This window comes from Mobula hypostoma, chromosome 23, assembly GCF_963921235.1.
Source record: "Mobula hypostoma chromosome 23, sMobHyp1.1, whole genome shotgun sequence".
NCBI lineage: Eukaryota > Metazoa > Chordata > Chondrichthyes > Myliobatiformes > Myliobatidae > Mobula > Mobula hypostoma.
Window position 1 is genome coordinate 8961834 of NC_086119.1, and position 15645 is coordinate 8977478.

Sequence of the window (15645 nt, forward strand, 5' to 3'; positions counted from 1 at the left end):
TTAAATCATAGTCTTGCACAATCTTGAAAACCTCTATCAGATCAGCTTCGCAGGTGATAAGATTCCAGCCACCTCTTCTTTAACAGCCCTGCCGAGATTAGCACACATTCCATCAAACAGAAAGGGAAGGGAGGCAGGTACATGGCAACCCCATCACCTCTGAGGGACATGCACCCTCCCAATTAGCTCTCTCATCATTGTTCTGCTTGATATGTTAACCCTACCTTTGTGGAAACTAAGGAGGGACAACAGGTGGAGGTTTTAGAACATAGAACAGTACAGCACTGTACAGGCCCTTCGGACCATGATGTTGTGCCGACATTTTAACCTACTCTAAGATTAATCTAACCCTTCCCTCCCACATAGCCCTCCATTTTCTATCATCCACATGTGTCTTAAATGTTACTAATATATCTACCTCCATCACCAACCCTGGCAGTGCATTCCACTCACCTACAACTCTCTGTATAACAACACTACCTCTGACATCCCCCTATACTCTCCTCCAAAAATCTTAAACTTATACACCTCCCTATGAGCCACTTCTGGCCTGGGAAAAGGTCTCTGGCTGTCCACTTGATCTAGCCTCTTATCATCATGCACATGTCTACCATGTCACCTCTCATCCTCCTTTGCTCCAAAGGGGAAAACCCTAACTCACTCAATATTTCCTCGTAAGACATGCCCTCCAATCCAGGCAGCATCCTGGTAAATCGCCTCTCTAAAGCTTCTACAGTACATTCTTTCTGTAATCAGGTGACCAGACAATATTCCAGGTCACTGTTTTATAGAGCTCCAACATTATTCCGTAGATCTTAAACTTAATCTCCTGACTAATGAAGGCCAACACACTATACATCTTCTTTACAACCCTACCAACTAGTGCAGAAAGTCTGAGTGATCTACGGGTGTGAAGCTCAACATCCTTATGTTCGACCACACTACCAAGATTCCTGCCGTTAACCCTGTATTCTGCCTTTAAGTTTGACCGTATGAAGTGAATCACTTTACACTTTTCCAGGCTGAATTCTGTCTCACAAAAGTAATCCACATCACACAAGTGGTTTAAATAAAACTCAAGATCAATCTCTGTGAAAACTATGGCTATATTTCACTCAGAGTCTGAGGAGATTTGGTATGTCACCAAAGGCTTCAGCAAATTTCTATAAATTTACTGTGGAGAGCATCCTATATGGTTGCATCACCGTCTGGTTTGGAGGGGCCACTGCACAGCACATGATTGGAAAAAGCTGTAAAGTATTGTAAAGAGGTCCTGACGAAGGGTCTCGGCCTGAAATGTCGATTGCACCTCTCCCTAGAGATGCTGCCTGGCCTGCTGCGTTCACCAGCAACTTTGATGTGTGTTGCTTGAATTTCCAGCATCTGCAGAATTCCTGTTGTTTAAAGTATTTTAAACTCATTCAGCTCCTTCATGGGCACTAGTCTCCCCAACGTCCAGGACATACGCTCCTCTCATTACTAGCATCAGAGAAGATGTTTTAAGAACCACTTCATCCCCTCCATCATCAGACTTATGAATGGCCAATGAACACATGCACACTACCTCACTATTTTTCCTCAGTTTTAGCCCTACTTATTTAATTTATTATAGGAAAAATATATATAAGTATATATACATCTAGGGTGCCTAAGACCTTTGCACAGTACTATGTGTGTTTGCAACCCGCAAACTTTTGCCCCTGCTGTCCCACCTGTCCCACACCCGTGACACTCCACCCTTGCCATCCCCAACATCCTTTGTTCCTGCCAGATTTACAAACTCACTCCCCACTCCACATTGACAAATACAGTACTGTGCAAAAGTCTTGGGCACCCTTGCTATATATGTGTGCCACAGTCCTTTTGCAGAGTCCTGTGAGTGAGTGTGTGTGTGTGTGTGTGTGTGTGTGTGTGTGTGTGTGTGTGTGTGTGTGTGTGTGTATATATATCTTATTATAATTTATCATATACTTTATGTATTGGACTGTACTGCTGCTGCAAAACAACAAATTTCATGACATATGCCAATGATAATAAACCTGATTGTGATTGTGATTCTGAGCTTGAATCTGACAAATGTTTTCATCAGGAGGGGTTTCAGTGCTCAGCGTCCTATACTCCCATTCTATCTGTATAATCAGTTTGGCATTAATGAGATGCAAATGAAAGCACTGTCCTGTTTCTGCTGAGGTATGGCAACCCTGGAATTCTTTAAAAATCCTTTTTTTTTCGCAGAAGTCTCTCCTGTATTAAACTTTCCAATTCCCACTCACAATTAACCGTGAAATAAAAAGAAGTTCTCTTTTCCTTCCGAGGTCCTTACCAAAAACAAATGCTACTCGAAGCATAGTCTCCCAACGTTCCAACAACCAATTAGCCTGCCTCCTTCTGGCTCATTGTAAACCTCCTTGATATATGTAGCAATTACTGGTTCCAGCAATGCTGGGGCCAGTCCCAAATCAGCACCTTCAGGAATGTTAATGTGACACGAAAGCCACTTAGAAACATAAAGCCATTAATGTGATGGATGGCAAACAAGAAGAGGTTCAGCTGGAAAGGTTCTGGTGGAATTATAACCTTCACAAGCCAATTGGGGATTGAGCTGAAAGTTACGGTTACCAAAGTTCTGGTTGTCACCAGGCAGAACCTGAAATGCACTGAAGACTTCAGTTACACTGATTTCTTCAGATGGTTGGAGGGGATCTGTCAGTGAAATATTCACCATGTTGTTAAACAATGAGCGCTGGCAGTGTTTAAGATTCTGCAGACAAAGTACGTGGAGTAAGGGAGAAAACGAAAACTAAAAAAATGAAAAGAGAAAAGTGGAAGGGTCTTCATGATGTTTATAAACACCCAGTCAGTTTTGTAGTTAAGAAACTGGCAGACAATTTCCACAGAGTAGGATCTCACAAACAGTCATGTCAAAAAGTTAAAAAGTTGACAATTACCCTCCTGTTCACACGCCCTTCAGCACACCAGTCCAGGTGCCCAGGCAACCAATGCTCCCTCAGCCTCAGCACCAACACCTTCCCTCCTCCCTCCTCCCCCCTCCCCCCTCCAGTTCAACACGCGGATGAACAACACAGACTACCACTGTCTACACCCCCTCCTTCCCCTGCACCTACCATCCACACCTCCACATACCAACTGCTACTGTCCCAATCTTCACCTCTCCAGCCCCCACTTCTACCAACTCCCCAGTCATCATAGACTCACTGTCACTACTGAGCAGGTGAGTTGGGCTCTGGGGAAACTCAGACCTGGCAAAGCAGTGGGACCAGATGGCGTGAACCCCAAGGTTCTTAAGGAGTGTGCTGAGCAAGCAGTGTGGAGTTCTCCAGCACATTTTCAATCTGACTCTCAGCCTGGAAAGGATCCCGACTGTGCAGAAAACATCATGGGTAGTCTCAGTGCCCAAGAAGGGCCGACCAAAAGTCTTGAATGGCTACTGTCCAGTGGCCCTAACCTCACACATCATGAAGACCCTAGAGAGGCTGGTCCTGGCGCAGCTCTGATCCCTGGTCAGATCAGCCCTCTATCCCGTGCAGTTTGCCTACCAGGAGCACATTGGAGTTGACGATGTTGACTCCAATCTGAACAGAGCCTACTCCTATTTGGATAAGCAGGGCATCACTGTGGGGATCATGTTTTTTTGATTTCTCAATTGCCTTCAATACCATACAGCCCTCATTGCTGAGGTAAAAGCTTCATTCAATGCAGGTTGGCATTTCCATTGTATGCAGGACAATGGACAACCTGACTGGCAGACCACAGTTTTGTGCGGCTTCAGAGCTGTGTGTCAGACATGGCTATAAGCAGCACTGGGACCCCACAGGGACTCTATTGGCTCCCTCCTGTTCACCCTGTATACCTCAGACACTAGATACAACACTGAGTCATGTCATCTGCAGAAATTCTCTGATGACTTTGATGCTATAGTTAGGCGTATAAAGGGAGAACAGGAGAATGAATACAGGGCCCTGGTGGAGGACTTCGGTGAATGGTGCGAGCTGAATCATCTGCAGCTCAACATCAGTAAGACAACGGAGATGGTGATGGACTTCAGGAAGACCAAACCTGCACTGCTCCCTGTTACTATTAACAGTGAGAACGTGGATGTGGTGAGGACCTACAAGTACCTGGGGGGTGCACCTGGATGATAGACTTGAGTGGAGCACCAAAACAGAGGCCGTGTACAAGAAGGGCCAGAGTTGCCTCTACTTCCTGAGGAGACTGAGGTCCTTTGGAATATGCAGGCCTCTCCTTCATATGTTCTACCAGTCTGTTGTCGCCAGTACAATCTTCTGTGCAGTGGTGTGTTGGGCAATGGCTCAATAAACTGATCAGAAAAGCTGGCTCTGTTATACGAGTCAAACTGGGCACACTGGAAGCTGTGGTAGAACAGAGAACTCTCTGAAAAATCCCAACAATTCTGGACTTTGTTTCTCACTCTCTGCATGTCACCTTAGCTGAACAGAGGAGCACTTTCAGTAGTAGACTAAGACAACTGTGCTGCTCCGAAGAGCTCTATATGAGGTCATTCTTATCCTTAGCCAAAACGCTCTATAATGAGTCAACCTATAGTCAGGGAAGTGATGACCCCCCCCTCCTATTAGACTGTTATTAACCTGTTTACCAGAGCTGTTTAAGCTCTGTTTACCATGCCTTGCTATTGTGGACACGCTATGCAATACTACCATTAATTCTTATCTGGACTGTGTGAATGCGTACCCATTACTGTATAATATTATGATAATTCTTGTATTACTATCTTATCAGTGTGAACTTGTAAGACTTGTAATCTTTGACTTGTAAATCTTGTACATCTTATTTTTAAGGTAACTTTTTTTTATTATTCTTTCTTACTTTTCTTCTAATATTTGTACATCTGTGCACTTGAATGCTACTGTGAGACTTCAATTTCCTTTGGGATCAATAAAGTACCTATCTATCTATTTGTCAATATGGAGCAGAGAACGAGCTTGTAAACCTGGCAGGAATGTTGGGAATGTCGAGGGTTGAGTGCTGCGGGAGGGATGTGGGACAGCTGGCAGAGAAGGAGTGCCAGGGGTGGGGGGTGGCGCAGGTACAGACTCACCCAGCCCTGAGACAGCGGGCAAGGTCATTTGATTCCAAACAATTGGTTTATTGATCATTACAGAATGTCTCTTTGGTGCTTCCCTCTCCCTCCCCTCTCCCTTCCCCTTTTCCCAACCATAATTCCCCTCTCCCTGCCCCCTTCCCACTCTCAGTCCACAATCTGGCCACCCTATTATAGGGTAGTCACTGTCAAACTGGAGAGGGGGCAGAAGAGATGAGGATGCTACCTGGACTGAAAGATCTGGGTTAGAGGGAGAGGTTGGCCACAATGCATCTTTATTCCTTGAAGTGCAGGAGAATGAGAGGTGACCTTATTGAAATTTATAAAATCATGAGGAGCACGGATAAGGTGGGCGGTTATACTCTTTTTCCTAAGGTTGAAAAGTCTAAAACTAGAGGGACAGATACAAGATGGGGTGGGGGGGGGGTAGATTTAAGAGGCTTGAGAGGTAACTCTATTACAGAGGGTAGTGGCTATCTGGAATGAGAAACAAGAGGAAGTAGTCGGGGTAGATGATAATGCCACATTTAAGAGGCATATGGATAGATGCATGAAGAGAAGGAGTCTGCAGTGTTCTGGGCTGAACACAGGTAACTAGGACTAACAGGGAGGATGCTGTCATTGTCATGGACCAGCTAGGCCAGAGGGCCTGTTTTTAAGCTGTATCATTCTATGACCCCTCTCTTCACATAAAACTTGAAGTTTCATTTCTAACTTTTCATTGCTCGGGTGAAAGGTCATCAACCGAAACCATTAACTTTGTTTCTTTCTCCACAGGAGCTACCTGACCTGCTGAGTATTTCCAGATTTTCCATTTTAATTTAGCACTGTTGCCATGGAGACAAGAGGAAGGAGATTCCATTCTATCCATGCCAGTCTGAACTACTGGCCAAAATAAATAGTTGAGCTATTTTATAAAATTTTGCCCAACTTGCATTATTTACCACAGGGAAGACTAATACCAGGACTCGAAGGCCTGAGTTATAGGGAGAGGTCGGACAGGCTAGGACTTTATCCTCTGGAGCATAGGAGGCTGAGGGGTGACCTCATAGAAGTGTATAAAATCATGATAGGGTGAATGCACTCAGTATTTTCCCCTTTGAAAGGGGGAAAAAAACTAAAGGGCATAGGTTTAAGGTGCGAGGGAAAAAGTTTAAAGGGGATCTGAGGGAAAACTTCATGCAGAGGATGGTGCACAGATAGAATTAGTTAGCAGAGGAAGTGGTTGAGGTACATACAATTACAACATTTAATCATTTAATAGACAGGTTTTAGTACTGTGCAAAAGTCTTAAGCACACTGGATTTTTTATATGGTTTCAGATGGTATTGCCTCCACAGATCCCTGAACTCCAAATCATTGAGGCTGTCTGGGATTACCTGGCGAGACAGAAGCAAGCGCGACAGCCAAAGACTGCAGTAGAACTGGGACAAGTTCTTCAAGTTGCTTGGAACAACCTACCAGCTGATTTTTTTTATAAAACTGCACAATAGTCTACCTAACAGAATTGATGCAGTTTTAAAGGCAAAGGATGGTCACACAAATATTGATTTAATTTAGTTTTTTACTATCTACTGCTTTTTATGATAAATATTTTGATATGTAGAAACGTTTCATTATTTTCGAAAGAATCTTCACTTTACAGAATTTTTTCATGTGCCTAATACATGGATGGAAAGGTTTTGAGGGATATGGGTAAAAGGCACTAGATTAGATGACATCTCGGTCAGCATAGATGGGTTGGGCTGAATGGCCTGCTTCTTTGTTATTTTACTCTATGACCTCAACCTGGATCAAAGATACACACGTCACAATGCCATTCAACGTGATCACTATGTCTAACTAATTTAATGTGGACTGTGAGGTTTCACTTTATGTCCAAAGGACTGGCATTGAGCTAAGAGCTGTAAGGTCATAAGACCAGAAGACATAGGAGTCATGGAACAAGAAATCACGGTGGAACTCCAATCCACAAATCACCCGAATCTGTGCAGGATGCACGGCTTGAGGTATCACCGTTAGCGCAATGCTATTACGGTTTGGGACGTCAGAGTTCTGAGTTCAATTCTGGTGTCCTCTTTGAGGGGTTTGGACATCCACCCCGTGAACACTTGGGTTTCCTCCGGGTGCTTTAGTTTCCTCCCACTGCCCAAAGATTTTCCAGTTAACTGGACAATGTAAATTGCCCCGTGATTAGACTAGGGTTAAGTTGGTGGGTTTCTGGGCAGTGTGGGCCGGAAGGGCCTGTTTGCACTGTAACTCTAAATAAATAAATACATACAGGCCCAACGATGACAGGCTTCTTCCTCAAAGTCTCTAAGTGAAGACGGGACAAGTGGAAATCAAATTCACTGTTCAGAACAGTGCTCATCAAAGTTAGACACCTGAAATAAATCAGAAGCTAGTCTGACTGACATTAATAAATTTATTAATAAATTTCACACATTTCTGGTGTTCTCTATTTGTTCGAATTGACTTTGCCATCTCCAAAGCTGACTAGCTATAGCCCTGATTTAATTTGCCTGTAGAACTCCTTCCTGAAACGCTTGATGTTATTATACTTGATCTCCTCCCTGGGCACTCTGTTTTAAGCAGTTCACACAAACATTAATCGATACAGCACAGCCTGAACAGCGCTGAAGTAGGTCATTGAATCCAAATGGTCTATGTTGGTGTTTATCAGCCAAGCGAGCCTCCTCTCATTTTACTATCTCATCCTGAGACATCACTGACGATGGCCTTACTTACAGCATTGGCAAGACAAAGCGTCTCCACCAACCTGCCCCGGCAACACCACGTTAGCCATTTAACAAATTTCATGACATCTGCCGGTGATATTAAATCTGATTCTCTTGATTCAGACATTCAGGGTTTCTTGGTTGTCCCAGATCTACACTCAGTGACCACCTCGTTCTGTACCTCCTATCCCTAATAAAGTAACCAATGAGTGTATGTTCATGGTTGTAATGCATGGTTATTTGAATTACTGTTGCCTTTCAGTCAGCTTGAACCAGTCTGGCTATTCACCTCTGACCTCTCTCATTAACAAGTTTTTTTTACCCACACACTTTCTGATCACTGGATGCTTTTTAATTTTTTCACCATTCTCTGTAACTCAAGGGCAGATTCCCAACCTTTTCATGCCGTGGACCCCTACAATTAACCAAGGAGTCCGTGGGCCCCAGGTTGGGGACCCCTGCTCTAGGGACTGCTGAGCATGAAAATCCCAGGAGATCAGCAGTTTCTGAGATACTCAAACTACCCTATCTGGCACCAACAATCATCTTATGGTCAAAGTCACTTAGATCACATTTCTTCCCCATTCTGATGTTTGGTCTGAACAACAACTGAACCTCTTGACTATGTCTACATGCTTTTATGCATGGAGTTACTACCACATGATTGGCTGATTAGATATTTGCATTATCGAGCAGGTGTATAAGTGTACCTAGTGACGTGGACACTGAGTGTACACAGGCCACCCCTTATCTCCGGAACCAGCTCTCGGTATGGGCAGACAGAAGTACTGAAACTCACAACAGCCTTTGATACCCAGCTGATCCTTAGATCAAATCGCCAGAGCTGGTACACGGCTCACAATCCAATGGGCAACAGTAATCCTTGGCCTCTTAAATTCTTCTGTGAGCTGCAGTACCTATATTTTTGCTCAAGATGGCGCCAAATTCACTTCCCACTGTTGTCTGTAAGGGGTGACCGCATGCGTGTATTCCAGGTGCTCTGGTTTCCAGACCAGATGGAAGGAACAACTAGGAGACAGCAGAAACACGAGGAATTCTGCAGATGCTGGAAATTCAAGCAACGCACATCAAAGTTGCACCAGCAACTTTGATGTGCGTTGCCAGAAGACAGCAGAAGAGAGCCAGGAGAAGTGCAGCCATGGTTGCCACCACTACCACATAGACATGTCCCACCTGCAATAGAGCTTGTGGGTCCAGGGTAAGACTGTACAGTCATCAAAGATCTCACTGTTAAAGGAGTGGACGTCGTCATTGGATTTCGATGGACAACTGAGAGGTTTCCTCCCACATTCCAAAATCGTTTGGATTAGTAAGGGTTGGTAAATTATGGCAGCAGCTCAATGCATAAAAGCATGCAAACGTGGTCAAATTATTCAAGTTCAAGTTTAATTGTCATTCACCCATACACATGAATACAACCAAAAGAAACAGTGTTCCTCCAGGCCAACAAGCAAAACTCAGTACCAACAGTCTCACACAGCACAAGGCACATATAACACGTTATGATAGCAAAACAAAAAGTTACATCAACAAATAAAATAGTCCAAGTCCCTGAGTGTCATGGCCTGGAGATTGATGGTACATGGGACGTTGTCCTCTAGCCACATTTCTGCAAGAACAACTATGCAGTAGTTCCTCATCAGGCATTAGTACAGCCACAGATCATCACAATCCAGCTTGTCTTACACTGAGCGAACACTGGAGGGCAGCACCAACAGGAGAGGCTAGTCTCCAACCCAGCAAGGACCTCAGTGGTGCCTCTGCTCTCTCCCACACCACTTCCTGAGTCTCCTCTGCTGGGTGGCCGCAACAGGAGATGACGCGGCATGAGAGCCCAGTCTGTGTAACTACCCAGGCAACACAACACCCCTGCTGTCAGTCTTCACAATGAACCAGAGAACTGGACTTGCAGTATTCTACATCACCAAAGTCTAACAGGGTCTTGTGATCACAAGAGACAGGTCCAAAAAAGGCATCTGCACCATTTGCTGGGTTACACACCACCTCCGTGCACCACCTCTGACGCATTGTAGCACTTGGCAACACAGTATGCAACAAGTCCAGCTCCATTGCTATCGAGCACTCACAAGTGGGTTCAAGAGATTCAGTAGTTGTTCAGTCCAAATATCAGAATGGGGAAGAAATGTATCTAAGTGACCTTGACCACGGAGCAATATTTGGTGTTAGATGGGGTGGTTTGAGCATCTCCGAAACTGCTGATCCCCTGGTATTTTCACACTCAACAGGCTCTAGAGTTTACAGAGAATAGTGTGAAAAACAATAAAACATCCAGTGGGTGGCAGTTCTGTGGGGGGAATGCGTTGTTAATCAGAGAGGTCAGAGGAGAATGGCCAGACTGGTTCAAGTTGACAGGAAGGTGACAGTAACTGAAATAACCACACCTTACAACAGTGGAGCGCAAAAGAGTATCTCTGAGTGCACATGTCAAATCTTTAAGGGTATGGGCTACAGCAGCAGAAGACCATGAACATATACTCAGTGGCCACATTATTAGGGTCAGGAAGTACCTGTAGAAGAATGGGGCGGGGGGGATTCTCACTGAAATGAATGTTGAAAGGCCTTGATAGAGTGGTTGTGGAGAAGATGTTTCCGATGCTGTCCGAGTCTCAGACCAGAGGATATAGCCTCAGAATAGAATGGAGAAAAGGAGTTACTCCTTTAGTAAGAGAATGGTGAACCTGTGGAATTCGTTGCCACAGGCGGCTGTGGAGGCCAAGCTATTGGGTATATTTAAGGCAGAGGTTGATAGGTTCTTGAATAGTCAGGGCATGAAGGGTTACAGTGAGAAGAAAGAAGATTGGGGCTGAGAGAGAAATGGATCAGCCATGATGAAATGGCGGAGCAGACTCGAAGGGCCAAATGGCCTGATTCTGCTCCAGTCTAATGGTCTAATAAAGTAGCCACTGAGTGGAAGTCAGTCATCCTTCGAGAGCAAGGGGCTGCCTAAGTAGAGAGGAAAAAGTTCCCCCTGTTCTGCCTGAGAGCATCAGTTAGAATTGGTGGTGAAGTCTCCCGAATGGGACTTAAACCCATAACCTTTAGATTCAGAGGTGAGAGTGCCTCCCATTGAGCCACAACAGCACGATCCTGCTAATAGGTGGTGAGCAGATGTAGCGAGGATGACTGAGACACTCTGGAGTTCATCAAGCAGAACAGGCAGGAAGTCTTCACACTAACAACACCCTGCGGAAGTGGCACTTGTAGGTTAACAAGACTCACTGATCCACTCTGCACCATATGTGGTGCACACAGACCTAGGCTGCTCATGAAGGCATTGTGACAACTGGTCCCTGTACATTTCCTGAAAAATACGTGATTGTTCTCTCTTTACTGACAATGAGGCAATGTCAGCAGAGATCATAGGGTCGGGGGAGAGGTGAAGGAGACACATGGGTGAATGTAATCTTCAGCTATGTAAGATAATAAGGGTTGACAGGTTTTTGAACACAAGAAATTCTGCAAATGCTGACAATCCAGAACAACACACACAAAATGCTGGAGGAACTCAGCAGGTCAGGCAGCATCCACGGAAAGGAATAAACAGTCGGCATTTTGGACCGAGGTCCTTCACCAGGAAGATGGGAACTGGGCAGGAAGTACTGAAGGGAGGGGTTTGGATGGGTCTGGGGTGTCACGGCTGACAGAACAGAATGAGGGGGAACAGGAGTAACATCGGAGGAAAGAGTGATACGGGTAGAGATTGGTGAAAGACCAGAGGAGCAGTACAAGACTGTGCCAGTCTATCCAATAGTCATTCCCTACTGCTGGCTTACTCATGTATTGACATCCATCACACTCAAATAACCCTGACCAACTCCTTGTTCAATGAAGATACAATTAATCCCTCTCGCTGCCCCTTGCTGCCGTCATTCACTTCTTCCTTACCCCATCACTCCCTGCCCCTCTGCAAGTCACTCACACAGTTCAAAGTAAAATAATTATCAAAGTATGTATATGTCACCATATACAACCCTAAGATTCCTGTTCTTGTGCACAGTCACAGTAAGTACAGGAAACACAATAAAATCAATGGAACATACATCAAAGTTGCTGGTGAACACAGCAGGCCAAGCAGCATCTATAGGAAGAGGTGCAGTCGACGTTTCAGGCCGAGACCCTTTGTCCTGACGAAGGGTCTCGGCCTGAAACGTCGACTGCACCTCTTCCTATAGATGCTGCTTGGCCTGCTGCGTTCACCAGCAACTTTGATGTATGTTGCTTGAATTTCCAGCATCTGCAGAATTCCTGTTGTTTGCGTTTAAAATCAATGGAAGCCTATATCCAACAAGGCAACCAACAACCAATGTGTAATAAGGAACAACAAATGGTGCAAATCCAAAAAGAAAGAGAAAAGAAGAAATAATAATAATAATAATAATAATAATAAAACCACTAGAATAATCTGAAATTTCCTAGCAATTCAGAAATGAATGTGCTTGGCTATGGTCGTACCTCAGATTTTACCAGATTGAGCTGAGAAAAGATATTTCTTAATAATAATAATAAATAAACAATAAATATTGAGAACATGAGATGAAGTGTCTATGAAAGTGAGTCCATAGTAGTGGAAACAGCTCAGTGATGGGGCAAGTGAAGTTATCCCCTTTGGTTCAAGAGCCTGATGGTTGAGGCTCTTTCTAAACCTGGTGGTGTAGGACCTGAGGCTCCTGTATCTTCCTGACGGCAGCAGAGAGAAGAGAGTGTGTCCTGGATGGTGGGGGTCCGTGATGATGGACGCTGCTTTCCTGTGTCAGTGCTCCATGCAGTTGTGCTCAATGGCGGGGAGGGATTGGACTGTATTCACCACCTTTTGTAGGTGAAAGGCCTCGATAGAGTGGGTGTGGAGAGGATGTTTCCAATGGTGGGTGTGTCTAAGACCAGAGGCTGTGATTTAAAACAGAGGGGCATCCACTTAGAATGGAGATATGGAGGAATTTCTTTAGCCAGAGAGTAGTGAATCTGTGGAGGCCAAGTCTTTATGTATATTTAAGGCAGAGGTTGATAGATTCTTGATTGGTCAGGACATGAAGGGTTACGGGGAGAAGGCAGGAGATTGGGGCTGAGAGGGAAAATGGATCAGCCATGATGAAATGGCGGAGCAGACTCGATGGGCCAAATGGCCTAATTCTGCTCCTATATCTTACGGTCTTTCTGTACAAGGGATTAATGCTTACATACCAGGCCATGATACAACCAGTCAATATACTCTCCACCACACATCTATAGAAGTTTGTCAGTGTTCTAGAGGACATGCCAAATCTATGCATACTTTTAAGAAAGTAGAGGCACTGCCGAGCTTCCTTTGTAATGGCACTTACATGCTGAACCCAGGACAGATCCTCTGAAAAGATAACACTGAGGAATTTAAAGTTGCTGACCCTCTCCACCTCTGATCTCCCAAAGTCCTGAAGTCCCCCTCCTGAAGTCAATATTTATCTCCTTCATCCTGCTAACGTTGTTGTTGTGGCGCCACTCAGCCAGATTTTCAATCTCCATCCTACGTGCTGATTCATCACCACCTCTGATTTGGGCAATGACAGTGGCGTCATCGGCATTGGAGCTGTGCTTAGCCTCATAGTCTTAAGTGTAATGTGAGTCGAGCAGGAGGCTACACACATAGCCGTCTGGTGCACCTTTGTTGATGGAGATGGTGAAGGAGATGTTGTTGCCAATCTGAACTAAGGTCTGCAAATGAGGAAATTGAGGATCCAGTTGCACAAGGAGGTATTGAAGCCAAGGCCTTGAAGCTTATTGATTAGCTTTGAGGGGATAATAGTATTGAATGCCGAGCTATAGTGAATGAAGAGCATCCAGATGTCTGCATCTTCATCACCCAGACGTTCAAGGATTGAGTGAAGAGCCAATGAAATGGCATCTGCTATTGACCTGTTGTGATGGTAGGCAAATTGGAGTGGATCTAAGTTGCTTCTCAGGCAGGAGTTGATAAGTCTCATCAACAGCCTCTCAAAGCACTTCATCACAGTGGACGTAAGTGCTACTGGACGATACTCATTGAGGCAGGTTACCTTGTTCTTCTTAAGACGCTGGTATAACTGCAGCTTGCTTGAACCTCAAACTGCTGAAACGAGGGGTTAAAGGTCTCAGTGAACACTCCAGCCAGTTCATCAGCACAGGTCTTTGGTACTTGGCCAGGTACCCTGTCTGGAGCCAGATGCTTTCCGTGGGTTCACCCTCTTGAAAGATGTTGTCACATTGGCCTCAGAGACTGAAATCACAAGGTCATCAATAGTTGTGGGAGTTGGTGAAGGTGCCTCCATGTTTTGATGGTCAAAGCAAGCATAAAAAGCCTTGAGCTGATTTGGGACCGAAACCTTGTTGTCACTGCCCCTCTCCCACAGCCAATCCCCACCGTCTCCCCTCTCCAACAGCCAATCTCCACTGTGTCCCCTCTCCCACAGTTCCTCTTCATGCTGCTCCGTTCTCCTTAGTCAGTCATCAAGGTCTTTTTTCCACAACATGAATCTCCACCACCCCACTGCTTCCCTGTCAATCTCAATTCCCTTCTCTCTGACTCCCAGTGCTCCTCCAGGTGCCTTAAGATAATGATTCTAGGAATGAAAGGGTAAAGATGTAGGAGGAATGCTTGGAGGCACTGATCCAGCACTCACCGGAGTTTAGAAGAATGAGTGGGGAATCTCATTGAAACCTACAAATATTGAAAGACCTATATAGAGTAGCTGTTGAAAGGATGTTTCCTGTAGTGGGGGAGTCTAGAACCAGAGAGCACAGCCTCAGAATAGAGGAACTTCCCTTTAGATGAGGAGTTATTTCTTTAGCTAGAGGACGGCGAATCTGTGGAATTCATTGCCACAGACAGCCGTGGAAGCCTAGTCATGGGCGTATTTAAAGAAGAGGTTGATAGGTTTTTGATTAGTCAGGGCATCAAAGATTAAGGGGAGAATGGAGTTGGGAGGGTTAATAAATCAAGCATGGTGGAATGGTGGAGCAGAATCAATGGACCGTGGTCCATTTCTGTTCCTATGTGACATGGTTTTATGGTCTGTTGACTAGTCCGCATTGGGCAGAACTTGTTTCATATCTTCGGTCAAGTGCCTTTTCTGCCTCTCACTGTGGACATTCGATAACAATGCACTACCAACGTTTCAGCTGTCGGATAAGGCATTTATTTGGTTCTCAGTCATGCAGTTACATATGAACATCCATAGGTCATTTAAATGTGGACAAAATCATAAGACCAATGTCAGCAGATCTATTCTTAACTAAGGGGCCCAAAAGTGCTCACAATACTCCAAGTGCAGTCTAAACAATGCCCTGTAAAGTCTCAGAATTACATTCTTAGTTTTATATTTTTGCCCTCTTGAAATGAATGCTAACATTGAATTTGCCTTTCTCACCACTGACTCAACCACACTCACTCCATCTATCAAATCTTTACCCCACCCCTTCGCTTTCCACAGGGACTGCACCCTCCGTGATCCCTTTGTTCATTCTCTCCTCCCGGCACTTAACCCTGCAAGCGGCCAAAGTGTTATACCTGCTCAATCACCTCCATTCAGGTTCCCAACAGTCCATCCAGGTGAGGCAACACTTCACCTGCGAGTCTGCTGGGGTTGCCTATTGTATCGGGTGCTCTGATGCGGCCTCCTCTACATTGGTGAGACCAGTCGTAAATTGGGGCACCGCTTTGTTGAGCAGCTCCGCTCCATCTGCCAAATGCGGTCTTCCCAGTGACCAAACTTTTTAATTCCCATTCCCATTCCCGTTCCAACATGTCGGTCTATG

General features: G+C 45.0%; 1 protein-coding gene and 1 long non-coding RNA gene across 3 annotated transcripts in view; one reads left to right on the plus strand and one right to left on the minus strand.

Moving 5' to 3' along the window:
* Nucleotides 1-5983, plus strand: part of LOC134337090 (uncharacterized) — a 50451-nt gene extending 44468 nt beyond the window's left edge. Inside the window, exon 3 of the long non-coding RNA XR_010015929.1 lies at nucleotides 5879-5983. This is a non-coding gene — a long non-coding RNA (uncharacterized LOC134337090). The remainder of the gene's footprint in view (nucleotides 1-5878) is intronic.
* The window catches only part of dph1 (diphthamide biosynthesis 1), an 831546-nt gene that overhangs the window by 252518 nt on the left and 563383 nt on the right, over nucleotides 1-15645 (minus strand). The gene's annotated exons all lie outside the window — the stretch shown is intronic.